The sequence below is a fragment of the Mastigoproctus giganteus genome, chromosome 12 (assembly GCF_048544385.1).
Source record: "Mastigoproctus giganteus isolate SK-2022 chromosome 12, ASM4854438v1, whole genome shotgun sequence".
NCBI classification, from domain to species: Eukaryota; Metazoa; Arthropoda; class Arachnida; order Uropygi; family Thelyphonidae; genus Mastigoproctus; species Mastigoproctus giganteus.
The window spans coordinates 146,797,676-146,814,616 of record NC_143586.1 but is presented as its reverse complement, the minus strand read 5'-3'; the positions used below and the strand labels follow the sequence as shown (position 1 = coordinate 146,814,616).

Sequence of the window (16,941 nt, the reverse complement as noted above, 5' to 3'; positions counted from 1 at the left end):
TTATTTGGCGGTAGAAATATAACTTTCATGTTCAAATTGAAATCATCTAGATGTGTATGATGTCCAGGAGCATCTAATAGAAGCAAAATCTTGAAAGAAATGTTGTTATCTTTACAAATATTTTTCAACCTCGGGAATGAAGCAGCATCTAAACCAATCCTCAAAGAGAGCTATTGTTATTCATGCTCTCTGTTTCGATAGGAAATGCACGGGTAGGGTGGCTTTATTGATGCCCTTAAATGCACGAGGATTTCCAGAATGGTACACAAGCAGTGGTTTTAATCTGTAATCTCCTGCTGCATTAGTCCCAAGCAAGAGCGCGGCCCTATATTTTGACACCTTGAAACCTGGCAATGTATGTTTGATCTGGCATTTTTTTCCAATACAGAGCAGTCTCGTCAACGTTAAAAATTTTCTGCGTTGAATAGCCACCTTCATCAATAGTTTTTTCTAACACATCACAATTTCTCTGCAGTTGCAGAATCAGCACTGGCGACTTCACCGCATACTTTAACACTGTGGAAACCAGTGCAATGCTTGAACCTATTAAACCACAAACTTGGGTTGTGGTTTGCCGTACTTATTAATATCTTTATAAATACTTGTTGCTTTTGCTTGAATGGTTATTAAACTCAGGGGCACTCGCTTCTGAACCTGATTTTCCATCTTCAATATAGCGCCTGAACACTGTTTTGTAATCGGTGCTGATCCTTTGACATGTTCTTTTATATGCGCACGCACTGTCCTTTAAAATAGTATTTACTGTTGAAGCAGCGAGACCTAATACTCTTGCAATAGATGACAAACTTTGTCCTGCTTCTTACTTCATTTCTAAATCAATTTTGTTTCCTGGCACTACCACCACTTGCACTTTCCGCTGGTCGCTTTCCCTTCATTATTGTAATACATAAAGAGATGAAGGGAAGTTTCTGAAAATTCGATTTTTTATGATTGAAGATTTCAGCGAAGGGAAACACATTTGACCATAATAGCGTAAAAACCCACACAACTGCAGTTATTGTTATTGTCACAAATGCAATAAAATTGAGTTTACTACCTGTTTATAATTAGATGCACTAACAGAAAAGCCCAATAAACCGGAAAGTGAAAATTGTGTTTTGGTCATGACCTCCAGAAACGTGCTTTAGAAAAATATCACAAAAGCCTTCAAAAATTGAATCTTATAACGGGAACATATGATAACAATGAAAGGATAGTGCAATTTCCATTATAAAAATGACATTTTAGAGAGATAAATAGTTTAGTACTATAGCAAAATTTGACTTCCAAGGACTTGGAATGAATTACAAAAAAAAGTGTGTTATTGGGTTCACATTACCTCCATTGTTTCCACGATTTTTTAAAGCTTGCACTGGACGGCAAAAACTTAAATAAAGTTTTATTTTCGAGTATTATGTTAAGTCAGAGAGTTCCTGTAATGTGTTCATAACAGATCTTGACCCCTGTTGAAGCTTTAAACTCGTGGTTGGCATTTTGCAGGATGTCTGATGACATTGTCACACTACCTTCCCGAGTACTCCTTGATCACGTGGAATTACCTTCTGTGGTCTTCCTATGCATTGCTGAATAGTACTGGTAATGTTACACTTCCAAATCACAAAACTGCTGACAGCAACTTCGTGGATTGACACGCCAGCAATAAAAACCCTCTCGAAATCAGTCAGCTTGACTTTTATGTGCCATAATGAGAACAACTAACCTGTGCGGATACTCAAACACTTTCCTTACATTCCAGTCTGTCACTTATTTATCAGGGAAGTTCCTTGGACTACAAAAACACGTGTGTGGATACTCTGTTTGGAGAGTAATGTATCATGTGGTATTTATGTTGTTTGTGGTTTTATGGTGCAAAAGTTGCTTTGCTTTATTGCACCTGTTCTGGTTTTGTTATTACTGATGTCAGTGTATTAGATGTGACTGGTAAGATTTATGTCTCATTTCTCTTCCACAATAAGTTTAAGATTTAATGATGCAAATTGGTGGTCTATTTGGTAACTTGAGGATTCTATGATTTAAGTGATTTACTGTGAGTTCGAAAATACATTGGGAGGACCGTCTTTCATTAGGAAATAAGAGTGTGTTAAATGTGTGTGTCCAATATGAAGGCCGGAGGAGGATAACCTCTTCATGTCTGTTTGATTGAAAACTTGATTTCCAGCATTTCAGCTGCTGTTTGATCTGGTATAATTTGTTTTTTTATTTGTGATTGCCAGGTTTGAAATAAGATAAGAAAGAAAGATAATCTTCTAGCTGTCAGGCATATATTGCACTTAATGAGTCTGTAAAAATAATACTTTTTTGGAAGGAAGTTTTGTCAATGTGATCTAGTGAGAGACTTAGACAAACAGACTTTCTCCAGTCCAACTTTCCTAACAGTAAGGTAATTTTCCTTGGTGATTTTAATATTCACAACTCCAGCTGGTCAAGATGCTGAGGCTTTTGCAATTACTAATGACCTTGCACAGATTGTTCATTTACCTACAAGAATACCGGACAATCCTAACCATACAGCCAACACGCTAGATCTTTTTCTCACAAACAACCCTCCTAAGTACATGGATGAAGTGAGAGGTCCTTTAGCAACCTCAGATCACAACTTGGTGATTGTCTCTTCTCCAATGGAGCCTTTATCTCATGGCATTACAACAATGCAAAATGGGATGACCTGCGAGATTTCTTTTCCTTGGTTGGATTACTGTTTCGAAATTTCTAATGTCCCCGTTTGCTTAGATCGTTTCAGTGAAATTATTCTTGCAGGAATGGAATCCTTTATCCCACACTCCATTTTAAAATCTCGTCCTTCATCTAAACCTTGGTTTTCCAATAAACTTAGCTCCAACAGCTAAGGCTGTTCAAGAGAAGAACGTTACATATTGTAATTGGCTTGTTTCTAATTCTTCAGTTTCATTTTCTACCTACACCAAAGCTCACAACAATTGTAAAGAAGTTATTAATCAGTCCAAACTAGAATTTGAACAGGCTAAGAGTAGAAAACTTCCCTCTTGCCCAAGCTATTGGCCGCAATTTTTGCCCATCTCTGTTCAAACCAGATGGTTCTGTTGTCACTTCAGCCAAGGATAAAATAAAGCTAACCTGCTTCCAACTCATGTATTAATGATCTTGGTAAAACACCTCCCACCATTCCCAACACGCTGCATTCAATGACTCCTGTGGTCTTCCGTCAAAAGGATGCAAGAGGATTTTGATGAATCTTGATGCTAAGAAAGCTCCAGGTCTCGATGGTATTTCTCCACTCGTTCTCATAACCTGTGCTCCTGAACTTACTCCTATTCTTTGCCGCTTTTTTCACTTTCTTATTCCAAAGGTGTTTTTCCTTCTGCTTGGAAATTTGCTCGTACCTAAAAAGGGTGGGAATCCCTCCCATCCAATTATTGTCCCATTGCAATTACTTCTACTCTTTCTAAAGCAATGAAAAAAATCAATTAACCGCCAACTCTTAAAACTACCTAGAAACCTTCCGTCTGATCAACAATCACCAGTATGGATTCTGTCAGTGTCGATCCACCGGTGATATTCTGGCTTATGTTACCCATTTATGGACTAATTCAATGGAAAAGCTCGGTGAAACACAAGCAGTTGCTCTTGACATCTCAAAGGCTTTCAATCGTGGTTGGCATAAAGGTTTTCTAAACAAGCTTCCATCTTATGGTTTGCCAACTGTTTTTTGTAATTGGTTATCCAGTTTTCTCTCTGTTCACTCACTGAGGGTCATGGTAGATGGCTCTCTGTCTTCTAACTTCTCCACTAATGCCAGTGTCCCCCAAGATTCAGTTCTTTCCCTCTTGTATATTAATGACCTTCTTCCATTGACTGGAAATCCTATCCATAGTTTTGCCGATGATAGAACATTGCATTCCACTTTCCATTTTTGAGAAACCTTGTCCTGCTCAATCAGCTTCAACTTCTCAAACCGATCTCCAGTGGGGCAAAGTCAACTTAGTTGATTTCAATCCTTCTAAAACTCAGTCTTGTCTTATATCTCGCAAAAAGGATTCTTATTCTGCCCTTATGGTTATCTTTGGTGACACTCCTATTTCTAGGCAAAATGATATATCTCTTTTGGGGATTACCCTGACTTCTATCTCTCTTGGCACAAGCACATTACAAATATTGCTTCCTCTGCATCTAAAAAACTTGGTTTTCTCTTTCACTCTTGGCGTTACTTTTCTTCCAAACAGCTGTTCACTCTTTACAAATTGCAAATCCACCCTATCATGGAATATTGTTCCCACATCTGGGGTGGTGCCCCAAAAATTTCTCTCAGGCTTCTTGATTCCGTTCCGAAGGGGGCAGTTAGGTTAATTAATGATTCATCTCTAACAGTCTCTCCACACACTGTCTCATAGATGTACTGTTTCTGCCGCATGCCTCTTCTACAGATATTTCCATGGGCACTGTTCTTCTGAATTGGCTTCTATAATTCCCGCTCTCTCTTTCTGAACATGTGCCGCCACCAGCCAACATCCATTTACTGTCCAACTTTAAACTCACATAACCAAATTTTCAACTGCCATTTTCCAGAAAATGGCAGTTGGCAATCTTCCTTCAACGTATTTCCTGAAAATTACAGTCTACAGAAGCTCAATGTCAACAAATATCTTCTTTTGTATTCTCAACCTCCAGTCCTCGTATAGCACAATAGTTGTGTTCCTAGAAACCCTTGTGCAATATAAACAGGCCCTATGGGAAAATTAGGGTTAGGTGCCGACCACCCAAAGTTGAACACACATTTGTAGCCAAAACATTACCAAACACAAATTATCGTATTAAAATACTTATGCATTTTATTGCGATTATTATGTAATAAAATATTGCTAATGCTTTTGCTTCTATGGTAAGCAAACTTGTTTTTTGTTTGATTTTCTATCGAAACAGATGACAGCCGTTCCATCTCTTCCAATTCTTTGTGCCTTAATCTAATGGGTTTTTATTTTCTTTGTAATTCTCGGCGTTGCCTCATTTAGGGCTGTAGCACGTGCAATATTACATGGTCTTTAATTTCGCTCAAAGCGTTTCACAATTTCATATTTTTTCTCTTTCGAGACACTGGGGAAACCCCGGAGGCCGGTGTGATTTTGGCCATAAACGCTAGTATGAGGCCACTACAAATTTTTCTGGGTAAGAATTTTTGACCAAATCCGTCTCTGTTTATCCATACCATATTGCTTTTCTTTTTCTCTCTGAATCTTTTGTCTTCACCACAACGCTTCCTTTTCACACCTTTTAAGTATTTTACTCATTTTTAGGGAATAAAGCACAATTACAAAATGAGGAGGCACGCTTGATACACATAAACAAAGCTGCACGTGTGTAGCAACTGAATAAACAACGCCGTAAACACAGAGACACTATGAACACCTCACTAGCTCACATTTTACTAAAGCACATTTCTGGGGGTTACTACCATAAAACAATAAAAACAAATTTCTAGTTGCGTTCCTGCTAGTGGAATCTGTTATAAACTTGATCTAATTGCATCGGGCACCTCCGTAGCCAGGTGGGAAGGAGCAGCAGTGCGTAGCACACAGTTCTTGATAGACCGGGGTTCGAGCCCGTCACCACCAAATACGGAGGGTGCGGAAAGGTCAAGGGAATGACCACCGCAATATGGCCTTAGTTGTTAATGCTCCTAAAAACCAAATAACAACAAAGCATTTGCGGTAATACCGATAGCTGAAATTGTATGGATTTTTACGTTATTATGGTTAAATGTGTTTCCCCTTCACCGATATAAAAAACATAAATACATTTTCAGAATCTTCTCTTCATTCCTATCATGTTGCGTTCAGTCGGGGTGATTCCGCGTTTGACTGCCATTTCTTGTAAACACAAAGGCGAATCGTGCATAAGCGAATTCGGTTCGTGTTATATACAATATCGTTCCTCTATTTACAAATCATGTATGATCGAATTCGTGTAGTGTAAACACGTGTTATATGAGGACTGACTGTACTAAGTACTACAGGTTCTAATACCACTTGTGTTTGGGGTTTACATAAAAAAAAAAAGTTTAGCACCATATTCTATACAAAGAGACTATAAGAAATTAAGCTGTTTGGCAAGACCACTACTGCACTTATGTGTGCATCCTTTTGCATTATATAAGCAGAATACAGATGTTTCATGTGGTTTTGGTATGGCATTTTGTTTCCGTTGTGTGAGGTCCATGTTGCAATTGGCTAAACAGATTTTTCTCATTGGAAGGATGTGGGGTTATCTTCATAGATTTTTATCCACACTTAAGTTCCACTGTGAAATTAATCCTTTTAGTAGATACCTGCTGGTTTGCATAACCTGGATTTTGTTCAAGTTTCCCATTTCAGATTATACAGATAATGACATGGTGGATGTTTGGGAAGACTTTGAATTTTTGACTGCACCTTGGGGTACTACCTGTTCTTAATTGTGCATCCTGAGACAGAATATGATGGCAACAGACTTTTGCATGAACTTCTTTAGTGGATGGCCTTGCATGCCTGGTTTTTGTAATTCCTGCAGAATACCAGATCTCTAGGTAGAATCAAAAGCCTTCTCAATATCAAGACAAGGTTTTCATTTTGGAGAAAAGTGGTGTTGCATATATTTGCTTCGGCTTTTGTCATTATGTGAATCAAGAAACCATGTTAACCGCTCATTCAACATTTTTTCTAATGTTTTACCAAGAAAGCTAGTATGGACAATAGGGAAGTGTTATTTGAATTTGAATGGTCGTCCTTCCCTGGTTTTGGAAAAGCTAGTACATATGAGTGCTGCCAAGCATCTGGACATGCTCATGTTCAGAAACCTGTTTCTGAACATGAGGCAGCTCTTTGAATCATTAATGTTGAATGCTACGCAGTCACTGAGCATTAGTGGGTTGAGCAGCACAATCTTGATCCCAATGGGATATTGAAATCGTCAACTAGTCACATCATTACTGCCAGTGCTCATGGCTTGAGGCACACTGCACATAGCTAGCAGTAATAGTACCATGAATCGCACTAGCACCTCATTATGGAATGTACTATTTTGCAGTGCAATGAATGCTGGCAATCATCACACATACGTAATTCTATTCTACCAACACCAAACTTGTAAAACATGATCATGCTCAGCTGACTTTTGCTATTGTAACCAACAATATATATACTGGAGTACACCATTCACTGCCTAAGCTGATGAAGAGGCACTTCATCTCAAAAGCTACTGTGTATTTTAATGCTTTTATCTCAGTTAGTCGGTCGTTGCTAGAAAATTGTATGATATGCAACCCGAAGCTCAATGACTGTTTTCTAATTCCAGTGCTAAAACTGTTCAAAAGAAGAATGCTGTTGGTCGTAACTGGCTGTATTCGAATCTCCAGATTCATTTTCTGCCTACACCAAAGCTTGCAACAATTGTAAAGCAGTTATTAATCAGTCCAAATTAGATTTCGAACAGGCTAAGAGAAGAAAACTTGCTTCTTGTCCAAATGGTAGTCAAGCATTCTTATCTCTTGCCAATGCTATTGGCTGCCACTTCAGCCAAAGATAATCTGTCAGCATCTTAATTTTTTTTTCCAACTCTTGTATTGATGAGCTTGGTAAACCACCTCCCACCATTCCCAGTACACTCCATTCAATGAGTTAATTGGTCTTCTGTAAGAAGGATTTTGAACAATCTTGATGCTAAGAAAGCTCCAGGTCCTGACGGTATTTATTCACTTGTTCTCAAAACCTGTGCTCCTGAACTTACTCCAGTTCTGTGTCACCTTTTTTTCCCACTTTTGCTTGGAAATTTGCTCATATTCAGGCAGTTCTTAAACAGGTAACAAATCCCTTCCATCCACTGGTGATATTTATGGAGGCACTGGTTAAATTAAATTAATGGAGGCACTGGTTAAAGAAGCACTGCAGGATCATTTAGACAAGACTTCAGTTATAGCTCAGACACAGCATGGTTTTGTTAAGGGGAAGTCTTGCCTGACCAACTTGATTGGATACTATGATGCAGTCACAAAAGAACTGGATGCAGGGAATAACTTTGATATTATATACTTGGATCTTAGAAAGGCTTTTGATACTGTTGCACATGGAAGACTGCTACACAAATTGGAGCAGTGTGACATTGGAGGCAAATTGCTGCTATGGATAAAGGGGTGGTTGAGTGGGAGAAGACAGAGAGTGGTAATCAATGGACACTGCTCATCGTGGACTAATGTTATTAGTGGAGTCCCTCAGGGCTCGGTGTTGGGTCCATTATTGTTTTCTGTATTTATAAATGATATTGATGATGGTATATCAAGCTTAATGTCCAAGTTTGCAGATGATACAAAGGTTGGCAGAGTTGTCAAGGACACTACTGACACTACACTGCTGCAACAGGATCTGGAAAGGTTGAGCAGATGGGCTGAGAGGTGGCAAATGAAGTTTAACATTGACAAATGTAAAGTACTACACATGGGAAACAGCAACCCCAGAGCAACGTATCAACTCTGTGGTACTACACTGACAGTGGTAGAGAATGAAAGGGACTTGGGGGTGATTGTGCAGGCAGATATGAAGTTCTCTGAGCAGTGCAGACGGGCTGCAAGAGTAGCTCATGGAGTATTGTCAATGATATACAGGAATTTTTCCAGCAGGGATAAGGAGGTGATTATTCCATTGTACAAGGCAATGGTCAGGCCACACCTAGAGTACTGTATACAGGTCTGGAGGCCTCATTTCATGAAGGATGTAGAGCTGCTGGAACGAATACAGAGAAGGGCAACAAGATTAGTGAATGGAACAAAGGGTTGCTCTTATGAAAAAAGGCTTAAGTTTTGCAAATTACAGTGTCTGGAGACTAGGCACCAGTGAGGTGATCTGATAGAGGTGTATAAAGCCTTGAATGGTTTGAGCATGCTTAATGCTGATGGGATTCTTCCTCTCGCTCAGAATAATCACCTGAGAGGGCATAAATTCAAATTGAGGAAAGACAGATGTAGGATAGACGTGCAGAAATTTGCCTTTAGCCAGCGAGTGGTTGGTTGGTGGAACAGACTTCCAACCCTTGTTGTGGAAGTTGATAGCCTAAATAAGTTTAAGGCTCAGCTGGTCAGATATTTTAAACGAACAGAGGGGTGAAGTCGAAGTAGTTTTTTTTTTTTTTTTGGCTGATGCTACATAAGCTTGCTTTCTTGCATCAAATGCCTCTACTAATGCTAATAAGGCATTCCGATTTACTAGCCCACTATTTCTCTGCTCATTTGTTCACTGTACTCATTCAATTCATTAGGCCTATAACACACTCCTACTCTTATTTTTGCTTTCGCAGTGCTTATGTCACACCAAACTGACTCAACTGGATGCACTTCTTTTGATTTTATGTTTTTCCTAATTAACAGCATAACACCTCCTCCCTGTCTATCCTTTCTGTACACATTGTACTCCCCAAATTCCAGTTCAGCATTCCTTATATCTGTGTGACACCATGTCTCTGCTATCCCAACAATATCCGCCTTTGATGTCTTGACCAACACTTCAAATTTATTTACTATACCTCTAGCATTGGTATACATGCTCCTATTCCTAGTTACCCTAACACATCCCATATACCCACCTATTTCAGGATGACTGCCAACACCCCTCGCTCCAGGTCGCTACTTATTCTAATACAAGTTGTGCAATATAGAATTAAACACTATCTCAGACCACCATAGTTGCCTTTACCACTGATGATAGTTACCGCTTTGAGTAAATCCCACTTCAGCACACTGTGATCACTGTCACCTAGTGGTTCCTTTATCTGCAGATTCTTAATGCATGAAGAATCACTACTGATAATCAGATCAAGGGTACTCTCTCTAGTTGTCTCCCAAACATGCTGCTGTAGAAAACAATCATTCAATAAATCCACAAAAGCCTTGTTTGTGTGTGTGTGACCAACCCACAAATTTCAGTCAATCTCTGGGAAATTAAAATCCCCCATTATAAGACACTGATTTACTGGCCCACTCGATTTCTCTGATGAGTATAATTGCTCATTATACTCATCAGATTCATTAGGCCTATAATACACACCTACTCTCATTTTTCCTTTTCCAGTGCTTATGTCACACCAAACAGACTCAATAATGCATTGTCTGCCAACATCAATTTAATGCACTTCCTTATTAGTGTTTTTTTTAACTAACAGCATGTCCCTTCTTTTCTGTACACATTGTGCTCCCCAAAATGATTCTTGCATTGCTTCTATTGGAAAGAGCAGCCTGGAAAACAAGGTGCAGGAGATTTCAGGGACTGCTGGGAGTCATTTCGGAACAAGTAAATACATGGACTGTGTTAAGGCAGCTAAGAACAGGAACAGGTGCATGTATACTTGCCTGTACACCAATGCTAGGAGTTTGGTAAATGAATTTGAGGTGTTGGTCAAAACATCAATTGATGATGCTGCTCAGGTAGCAAACAAGCTAAATGAGTATTTTGCATCTACATTCACACATGAGGAGTTAATCAGGAAGGGGAATGCCAGAGGTGAATTAAACTCTGGCAGTGAGCTAGAACATTTTGTAATAACTGACAGAGCAAAGTGGTGGAGAAATTGAAGATAAACAACATAAGAAAGGCACCTGGGGTGTATGGGATCTATCTAGTTATATTAAAGGAAGCAACAGAGGCAGTAAGTAAACCCTTAGCCATAATTATGAGAGCTTCCATGGACTGGACATGTGCAAATGTGACCCCAATTCACAAAGGAGGATCAAAGGGCGACACAAGTAATTACCAACCTGTTAGTTTAACTTCTGTTCCAGGGAAATTAATGGAGACACTGGTTAAAGAAGCACTACAGGATCATCTAAACAAGACTTCATTTATAGCTCGGACACAACATGAGTTTGTTAAGATGAAGTCTTGTCTGACCAATTTAAGTGGATACTATGATGTGGTCACAAAGAATAATTTTGATGCTAGAAAGGCTTTTGATACTACTGCACAAATTGCTGCTATGCATAAAGGGATGGTTGAGTGAGAGAAGGCAGAGTGACATCAATGGACACTGCTCTTTGTGGACTGATCTTATTAGTGGAGTCACCCAGGGTTCAGTGTTGTTTTCTGTATTTATTAATAGTAACAGAGGCATGTGATGCAAGAAGCAAGCATATCAGCTTATGTAGCAGCAGCCAAAAAAAATTTCATGCAACCATTCCCTCTAAATGTTTGTCCAGTTCCTCCTGGAATTTATTTAAGCCATCAACTTCCACGACAGATGGAAGCTTGTTCCAGCAATTAACCGCCCACTGGCTAAAGGCAAATTTCCACACATCTGTCTTTCTAAGTTTGAATTGCCCCCTTAGGTTCGTAATCTGAGCAAGTGGAAGAATTCAACATGGTCAACCCAGGCAAGGCCTTAAACACCTTGCGGGGGGGGGGGGGGGGTAAGTTCATATTATAACCATTCGCGACTGAGTGTTGAGAGGTAATTTAAGATTAGTATTGTTTTCTGTATTTGTTAACAATATTGATGATGGTATATCAGGTTTAATGTCTAAGTTTGCACTTGATGCGAAGGTCAGCAGAGTTGTTAATGATAGTACGCTGCTGCAACAGGATCTAGAAAAGTTGAGCAGATGGGCTGAGAGGTGGCAAATGAAGTTTAACATTGACAAATGTAAAGCAGAAACCCCAGAGTAGTATATCAACTGTGTAGTAGAGAATGAAAAGGACCTGGGGGTAACTGTGCAGTCAGATATGAAGTTTTCTGAGCAGTGCAGATGGTCTGCAAGAGTAGCTCATGGTGTCTTGTTAATGATATGCTGGATAAGGAGGTGATTATCCCCCTTCTATAAGGCAATGGTCAGGCCACACCTTGTGTACTGTATATAGGTCTGGAGGTCTCATTTTAAGAAGGATATAGCACAACAAGATTAGTGAATGGAACAAAGGGTTGCTCTTACAAAGAAAGGCTTAAGTTTTGCAAATTACTGTGTCTGGAGACTAGGCACCTGCGAGATGATCTGATTGAGGTGTATAAGGCCTTGAATGGTTTGAGGATGCTCAATGCTGATGGGATTTTTCCTCAGAATAATCGCCTGAGAGGGCATAAATTCAAATTGAGGAAAGACAGTTGTAGGATAGATGTGCGGAAGTTTGCCTTTAGCCAGCAGGTGGTTGATTGCTGGAACAAACTTCCATCTGTCATTGCTTAAATAGATTCAAGGCAGAACTAGAGAAACATTTGGAGCGAGTGGACGCATGAAATCAGAAGGTTGTTGTTATCTTGTTTTTAGGAGCATTAGCAACTAAGGCCATACTGCTCCGGGAATATGCGGTGGTCATTCCCTGACCTTTCCGAATCCTCCGTATTTGGTGGTGACGGGCTCGAACCCCGGTCTAATCAAGAAGCGTGTGCTACGCACTGCTGCTCCTGGCTACGGCGGAGCCCCTGAAATCAGAAGGTTGCTTTCTTACATCATATGCTAAAATAGCCCAGTAGCTTCAAGATTACCTCCTTGAATGCTTTCCACTTAGAATTTGTTGTTGGTAATACCATCAGTTGGTCCCACTGTAGTCACCTTTAAAAAAGCAAAAACCCTTCCCTTTACCCCTGATGGTAGTTACGTCTTTGAGTAAATCCCACACTGCGATCACTGCTGCCTAGTGTTTCCTTTATCTACAGATTCTTAATGCATGAAGGATCACTGCTAATAATCAGATCAAGATTATTACTCCCTCTGATTGCCTGTCGAACATACTGTTGTAGAAAACAATCATCCACAAAAGCCTCCTAGTGTGTGTATGACCAACCTACAAGTTCCAGTCAATATCTGGGAAGTTAAAATCCCTCTTTATAACTGATTTATTGGCCCACTATTTCATTATATCGTAAAGACTGTGCCAAAAGTCAAACATCCAAAAAAACACAAGGGCTTTTGTCTCACCTCAATAAACTATTCAAGAAGACTGCTGCCAATTCTTGCCATGCACTGTTTTATAGAAAAACCTCCATATTTACACACCATGATTCCAAAGGGACAAATCTACTGGATATTTTATTTTGGATGCTAAAGCACAGATTAATATAAATTTTTTTTTTAGACTTAGAGATGTTTTGGCATTGCTTCCAAAATGGCAGATTTTCATGTGCCTAGTTTTTAGTAAAATATTTCTGATGCCCTAGAAGTTATCATGTTTTAGGAAAACGAAAATCATTAGTCACGATGTATTCAAAGATAAAATTATTCTTTCAAGAAACAGCTGAAGGGAGAATTTGATGCCTTCAATACTTTTACTATGTCTCATTGAAAATAATATCTCCAGAGTCAGACTTCCAAAAAAACAATAACTGACCCCCCCCTCTTTTGAAGAATATTTTCTGGTCAATACAGACACTGAAAATTACAGGTGGATAGTTAACTCCTCTGTCCTCTCCACAAAAGAACTGATTGATATCTCTAGTGACATGTCACTCCAAAAAACGTTTTTTAGTATTCCACACTAGTTTGTTGGACTCTTTTCCTAATATAGCAGTTCATAAACTTTTACCATTTGTGACAACTGTAAAGAAAAATAGAATGGGCCAGTAAATCAGATTGTGTTATAATGGGGGATATTGACTGGAACTTGTGGGTTGGTCATTTGCACACAAGCAAAACTTTTGTGGATTTACTGGATGATTGTTTTCTGCAGCAGCATGTTCAAGAGACAACCAAAGAGGGTAATACTCTTGATCTGGTTAACAACAGTGATTATTCATGCATTAAGAATTTGCAGATAAAGGAACCACTAGGTAGCATTGATCACAGCATACTGATGTCGGACCAACTGATGATATTACCAACAGCAAATTTTAAGTGAGAAACAACTAGACTTTTCATACCGATTAACAAATATTGTTCAAGGTTTAGGCCGAAATGGATGTCAGATGAACTAATGAGACTTGTGGCAGAGAAAAAAAATACATGGGATGCATATAAATTATCAGGCAACACAGAAGCCTATGGCAGATACAAGCTAGTCTGTAATCAAGTCGCAAAGGATGCTAAGAAAAACTGCAAGGACTTCTTTACTTATAAAAGGAATGAGACTGGTCCACTTGATATTGATGATTTGACTGTTCATGATCTTGCTCAAATAGCTGATAATCTGAATGAGTATTTTGGGGAGGAAAATGCCAGAAGTTTATCAAAATGTAACAGGGTGCTTATTGATTTTGTAATAACTGAGAGCCAAGTGGAGGAGAAATTGTTGAAGTTAAACATAAGAAAGGCATCTGGGGTGGATGGGATCTATCCAGTTATATTAAAGGAGGCAGTACGCAAACACTTAGCCATAATTATGAGAGCTTCCTTGGACTCAGGGGAGGTACCCACAGACTGGAGATGTGCAAATGTGACCCCAATTCATAAAGGGGGATCAAAGGCTGACACAAGTAATTATAGACCTGTGAGTTTAACTTCTGTTCCAAGAAAATTAATGGAGACACTGCAGAATCATCTAGACAAGACTTCAGTTATAGCTCGGACACAGCATGGTTTTGTTAAGGGGAAGTCTTGCCTGACCAATTTGATTGGATACTATGATGCAGTCACAAAAGAACTGGATGCAGAGAATAACTTTGATATTATATACTTGGATCTTAGAAAGGCTTTTGATACTGCTGCACAAATTGGAGCAGTGTGGCAAATTGCTGCTATGGATAAAGGGGTGGTTGAGGGGGAGAAGGCAGAGTGGTAATCAATGGATACTGCTCATTGTGGACTAATGTTATTAGTGGAGTCCCTCAGGGTTCAGTGTTGGGTCCATTATTGTTTTCTGTATTTATAAATAATATTGATGATGATGGCATATCAAGCTTAATGTCCAAGTTTGCAGACGATACGAAGGTTGGCAGGGTTGTCAAGGACACTATGCTGCTGCAACAGGATCTGGAAAGGTTGAGCAGATGGGCTGAGAGGTGACAAATGTAAAGTACTACATATGGGAAACAGCAACCCCAGAGTAACGTATCAACTCCGTGGTACTACACTGACAGTGGTAGAGAATGAAAGGGACCTGGGGGGTGGTTGTGCAGGCAGATATGAAGTTCTCTGAGCAGTGCAGACGGGCTGCAAGAGTAGCTCATGGTGTATTGTCAATGATATATAGGAATTTTTCTAGCAGGGATAAGGTGGTGATTATTCCCTTGTATAAGGCAATGATCAGGCCACACCTAGAGTACTGTATACAGGTCTAGAGGGCTCATTTCAAGAAGGATGTAGAGCTGCTGGAATGAGTACAGAGAAGGGCAACAAGATTAGTGAATGGAACAAAGGGGTGCTCTTACGAAGAAAGGCTTAAGTTCTGCAAATTGCAGCGGCTGGAGACTAGGCACCTGCGAGGTGATCTGATTGAGGTGTATAAGGCCTTGAATGGGTTGAGCACGCTGAATTCTGATAGGGCATAAATTCAAATTGAGGAAAGATAGTTATAGAATAGATGTGCATATATCTGCCTTTAGCCAGCGGGTGATTAATTGCTGGAACAGACTTTCACCTGTCTTTGTGGAAGTTGAGAGCTTAAATAAATTCAAGGAGGAACTGGACAAACATTTAGAGGGAATGGTTGTGTTTATTTATGTTAACGTGGGTTTGCTAAATATTGTGATAGCAAAATAGATTTGACATTCGCTGTCAATCATCAGCAAAATCCCTTAAAATCTGTCACAGCAGGTCTCTCATTAGATTCACTTTGTAAGCCTACTTTTTAATTTGGAGTCTTAATAATACTTTTTTTTTTTTTTACTTTAAAATTTTAAGAGTAAAGTAACGGTTATAGTTTGGTTCCACTATAATACAGTGCCCACAATAGTCTTAGGGGTATCTGAGCACCTTTCAGAACTTCCAGTGGGGGTACCTCAGCCAAAAAGGTTGAGAGCCTGATGACAATACTTGAAAGGCACTTTTTTTTTATTTAAAAAAAAATACTGAGAAACTTATTAAAAACCTCAATTCCATTCTCAAACAAATGCATCTGAGGGTTGAATACAAGACCATCCAATCGAACCACATCATCAATAGAAGAGTTCTCCAAGGTGGCATCTTGTCTGCTACACTGAAATCTTCTCATCCTGACTGCAGCACTTAGGGAGATAATATTAAACTCATCTTGTCCAAACACTCTGCCCTAATAGGAGAAGGTTTCACATATGGCTTAGGTGGGATGAGGGCCTGACTTTTAAACAGCACTTCAACACTAGAGCAAAAACCCTGTTCATTACTTAGGCACTAACTGGGGCAAGCAAGTACAAATTTGCCAGTCATTATATACGATCATGCCCTGTTCTGATTCCTATGTATGCCTTGACTATATAGTCCTCTGCCACACTAGCTAACATCAAAATATTTGTGAAAATTGAGTACTGAATATTAAGATGGTTCAACCATGTTCTGGTCATCCTTTAACCATCTCAAGATCTATTATGTGTGATAGCTTTGGCATCAGTTGCTCATGTCAGGAAATTTACATATTCTCACTAATTATCTCCACAACCTTATTGCATGCCCCTAGGCTGTTTGACAGCCTTCAAACCAACAAATAGATATCCCAGAGAAGTTTGTTACAGAATCCAGTGATGCATAAATGCTGTGGAACTCAAAAGATCCAGGACATATACCACCTAACAGAGCTGTACAAATCATCCTCATAAAAAATGGCTCCAGAAATATTATTCAATGATCAATTGCATCATTCATAAGTAAGGTTAATGTATGTTACTCATCAGTGGCAAACAATTTTATTATAATCATATACATTTCATGTATCACCTGTAAATATTTGTATATGCTATTATATCTAGATATTTTCAGACATGATTGCCATCTATCTATTGTTTGTGTATGTTTATTGTAATGTATATAGGCAGCTGAAGGTTGAAGCAAACCATAATAAAATGATTTACCCAGATAGCCTGTACTTATTTTGT

At 39.2% G+C, this 16,941-nt stretch overlaps 1 protein-coding gene across 1 annotated transcript in view; it reads right to left on the bottom strand.

Annotated features, from left to right (window-relative positions):
- The window catches only part of LOC150077492 (solute carrier family 45 member 3-like), a 44,246-nt gene that overhangs the window by 13,843 nt on the left and 13,462 nt on the right, over positions 1-16,941 (bottom strand). The window lies entirely within an intron of this gene.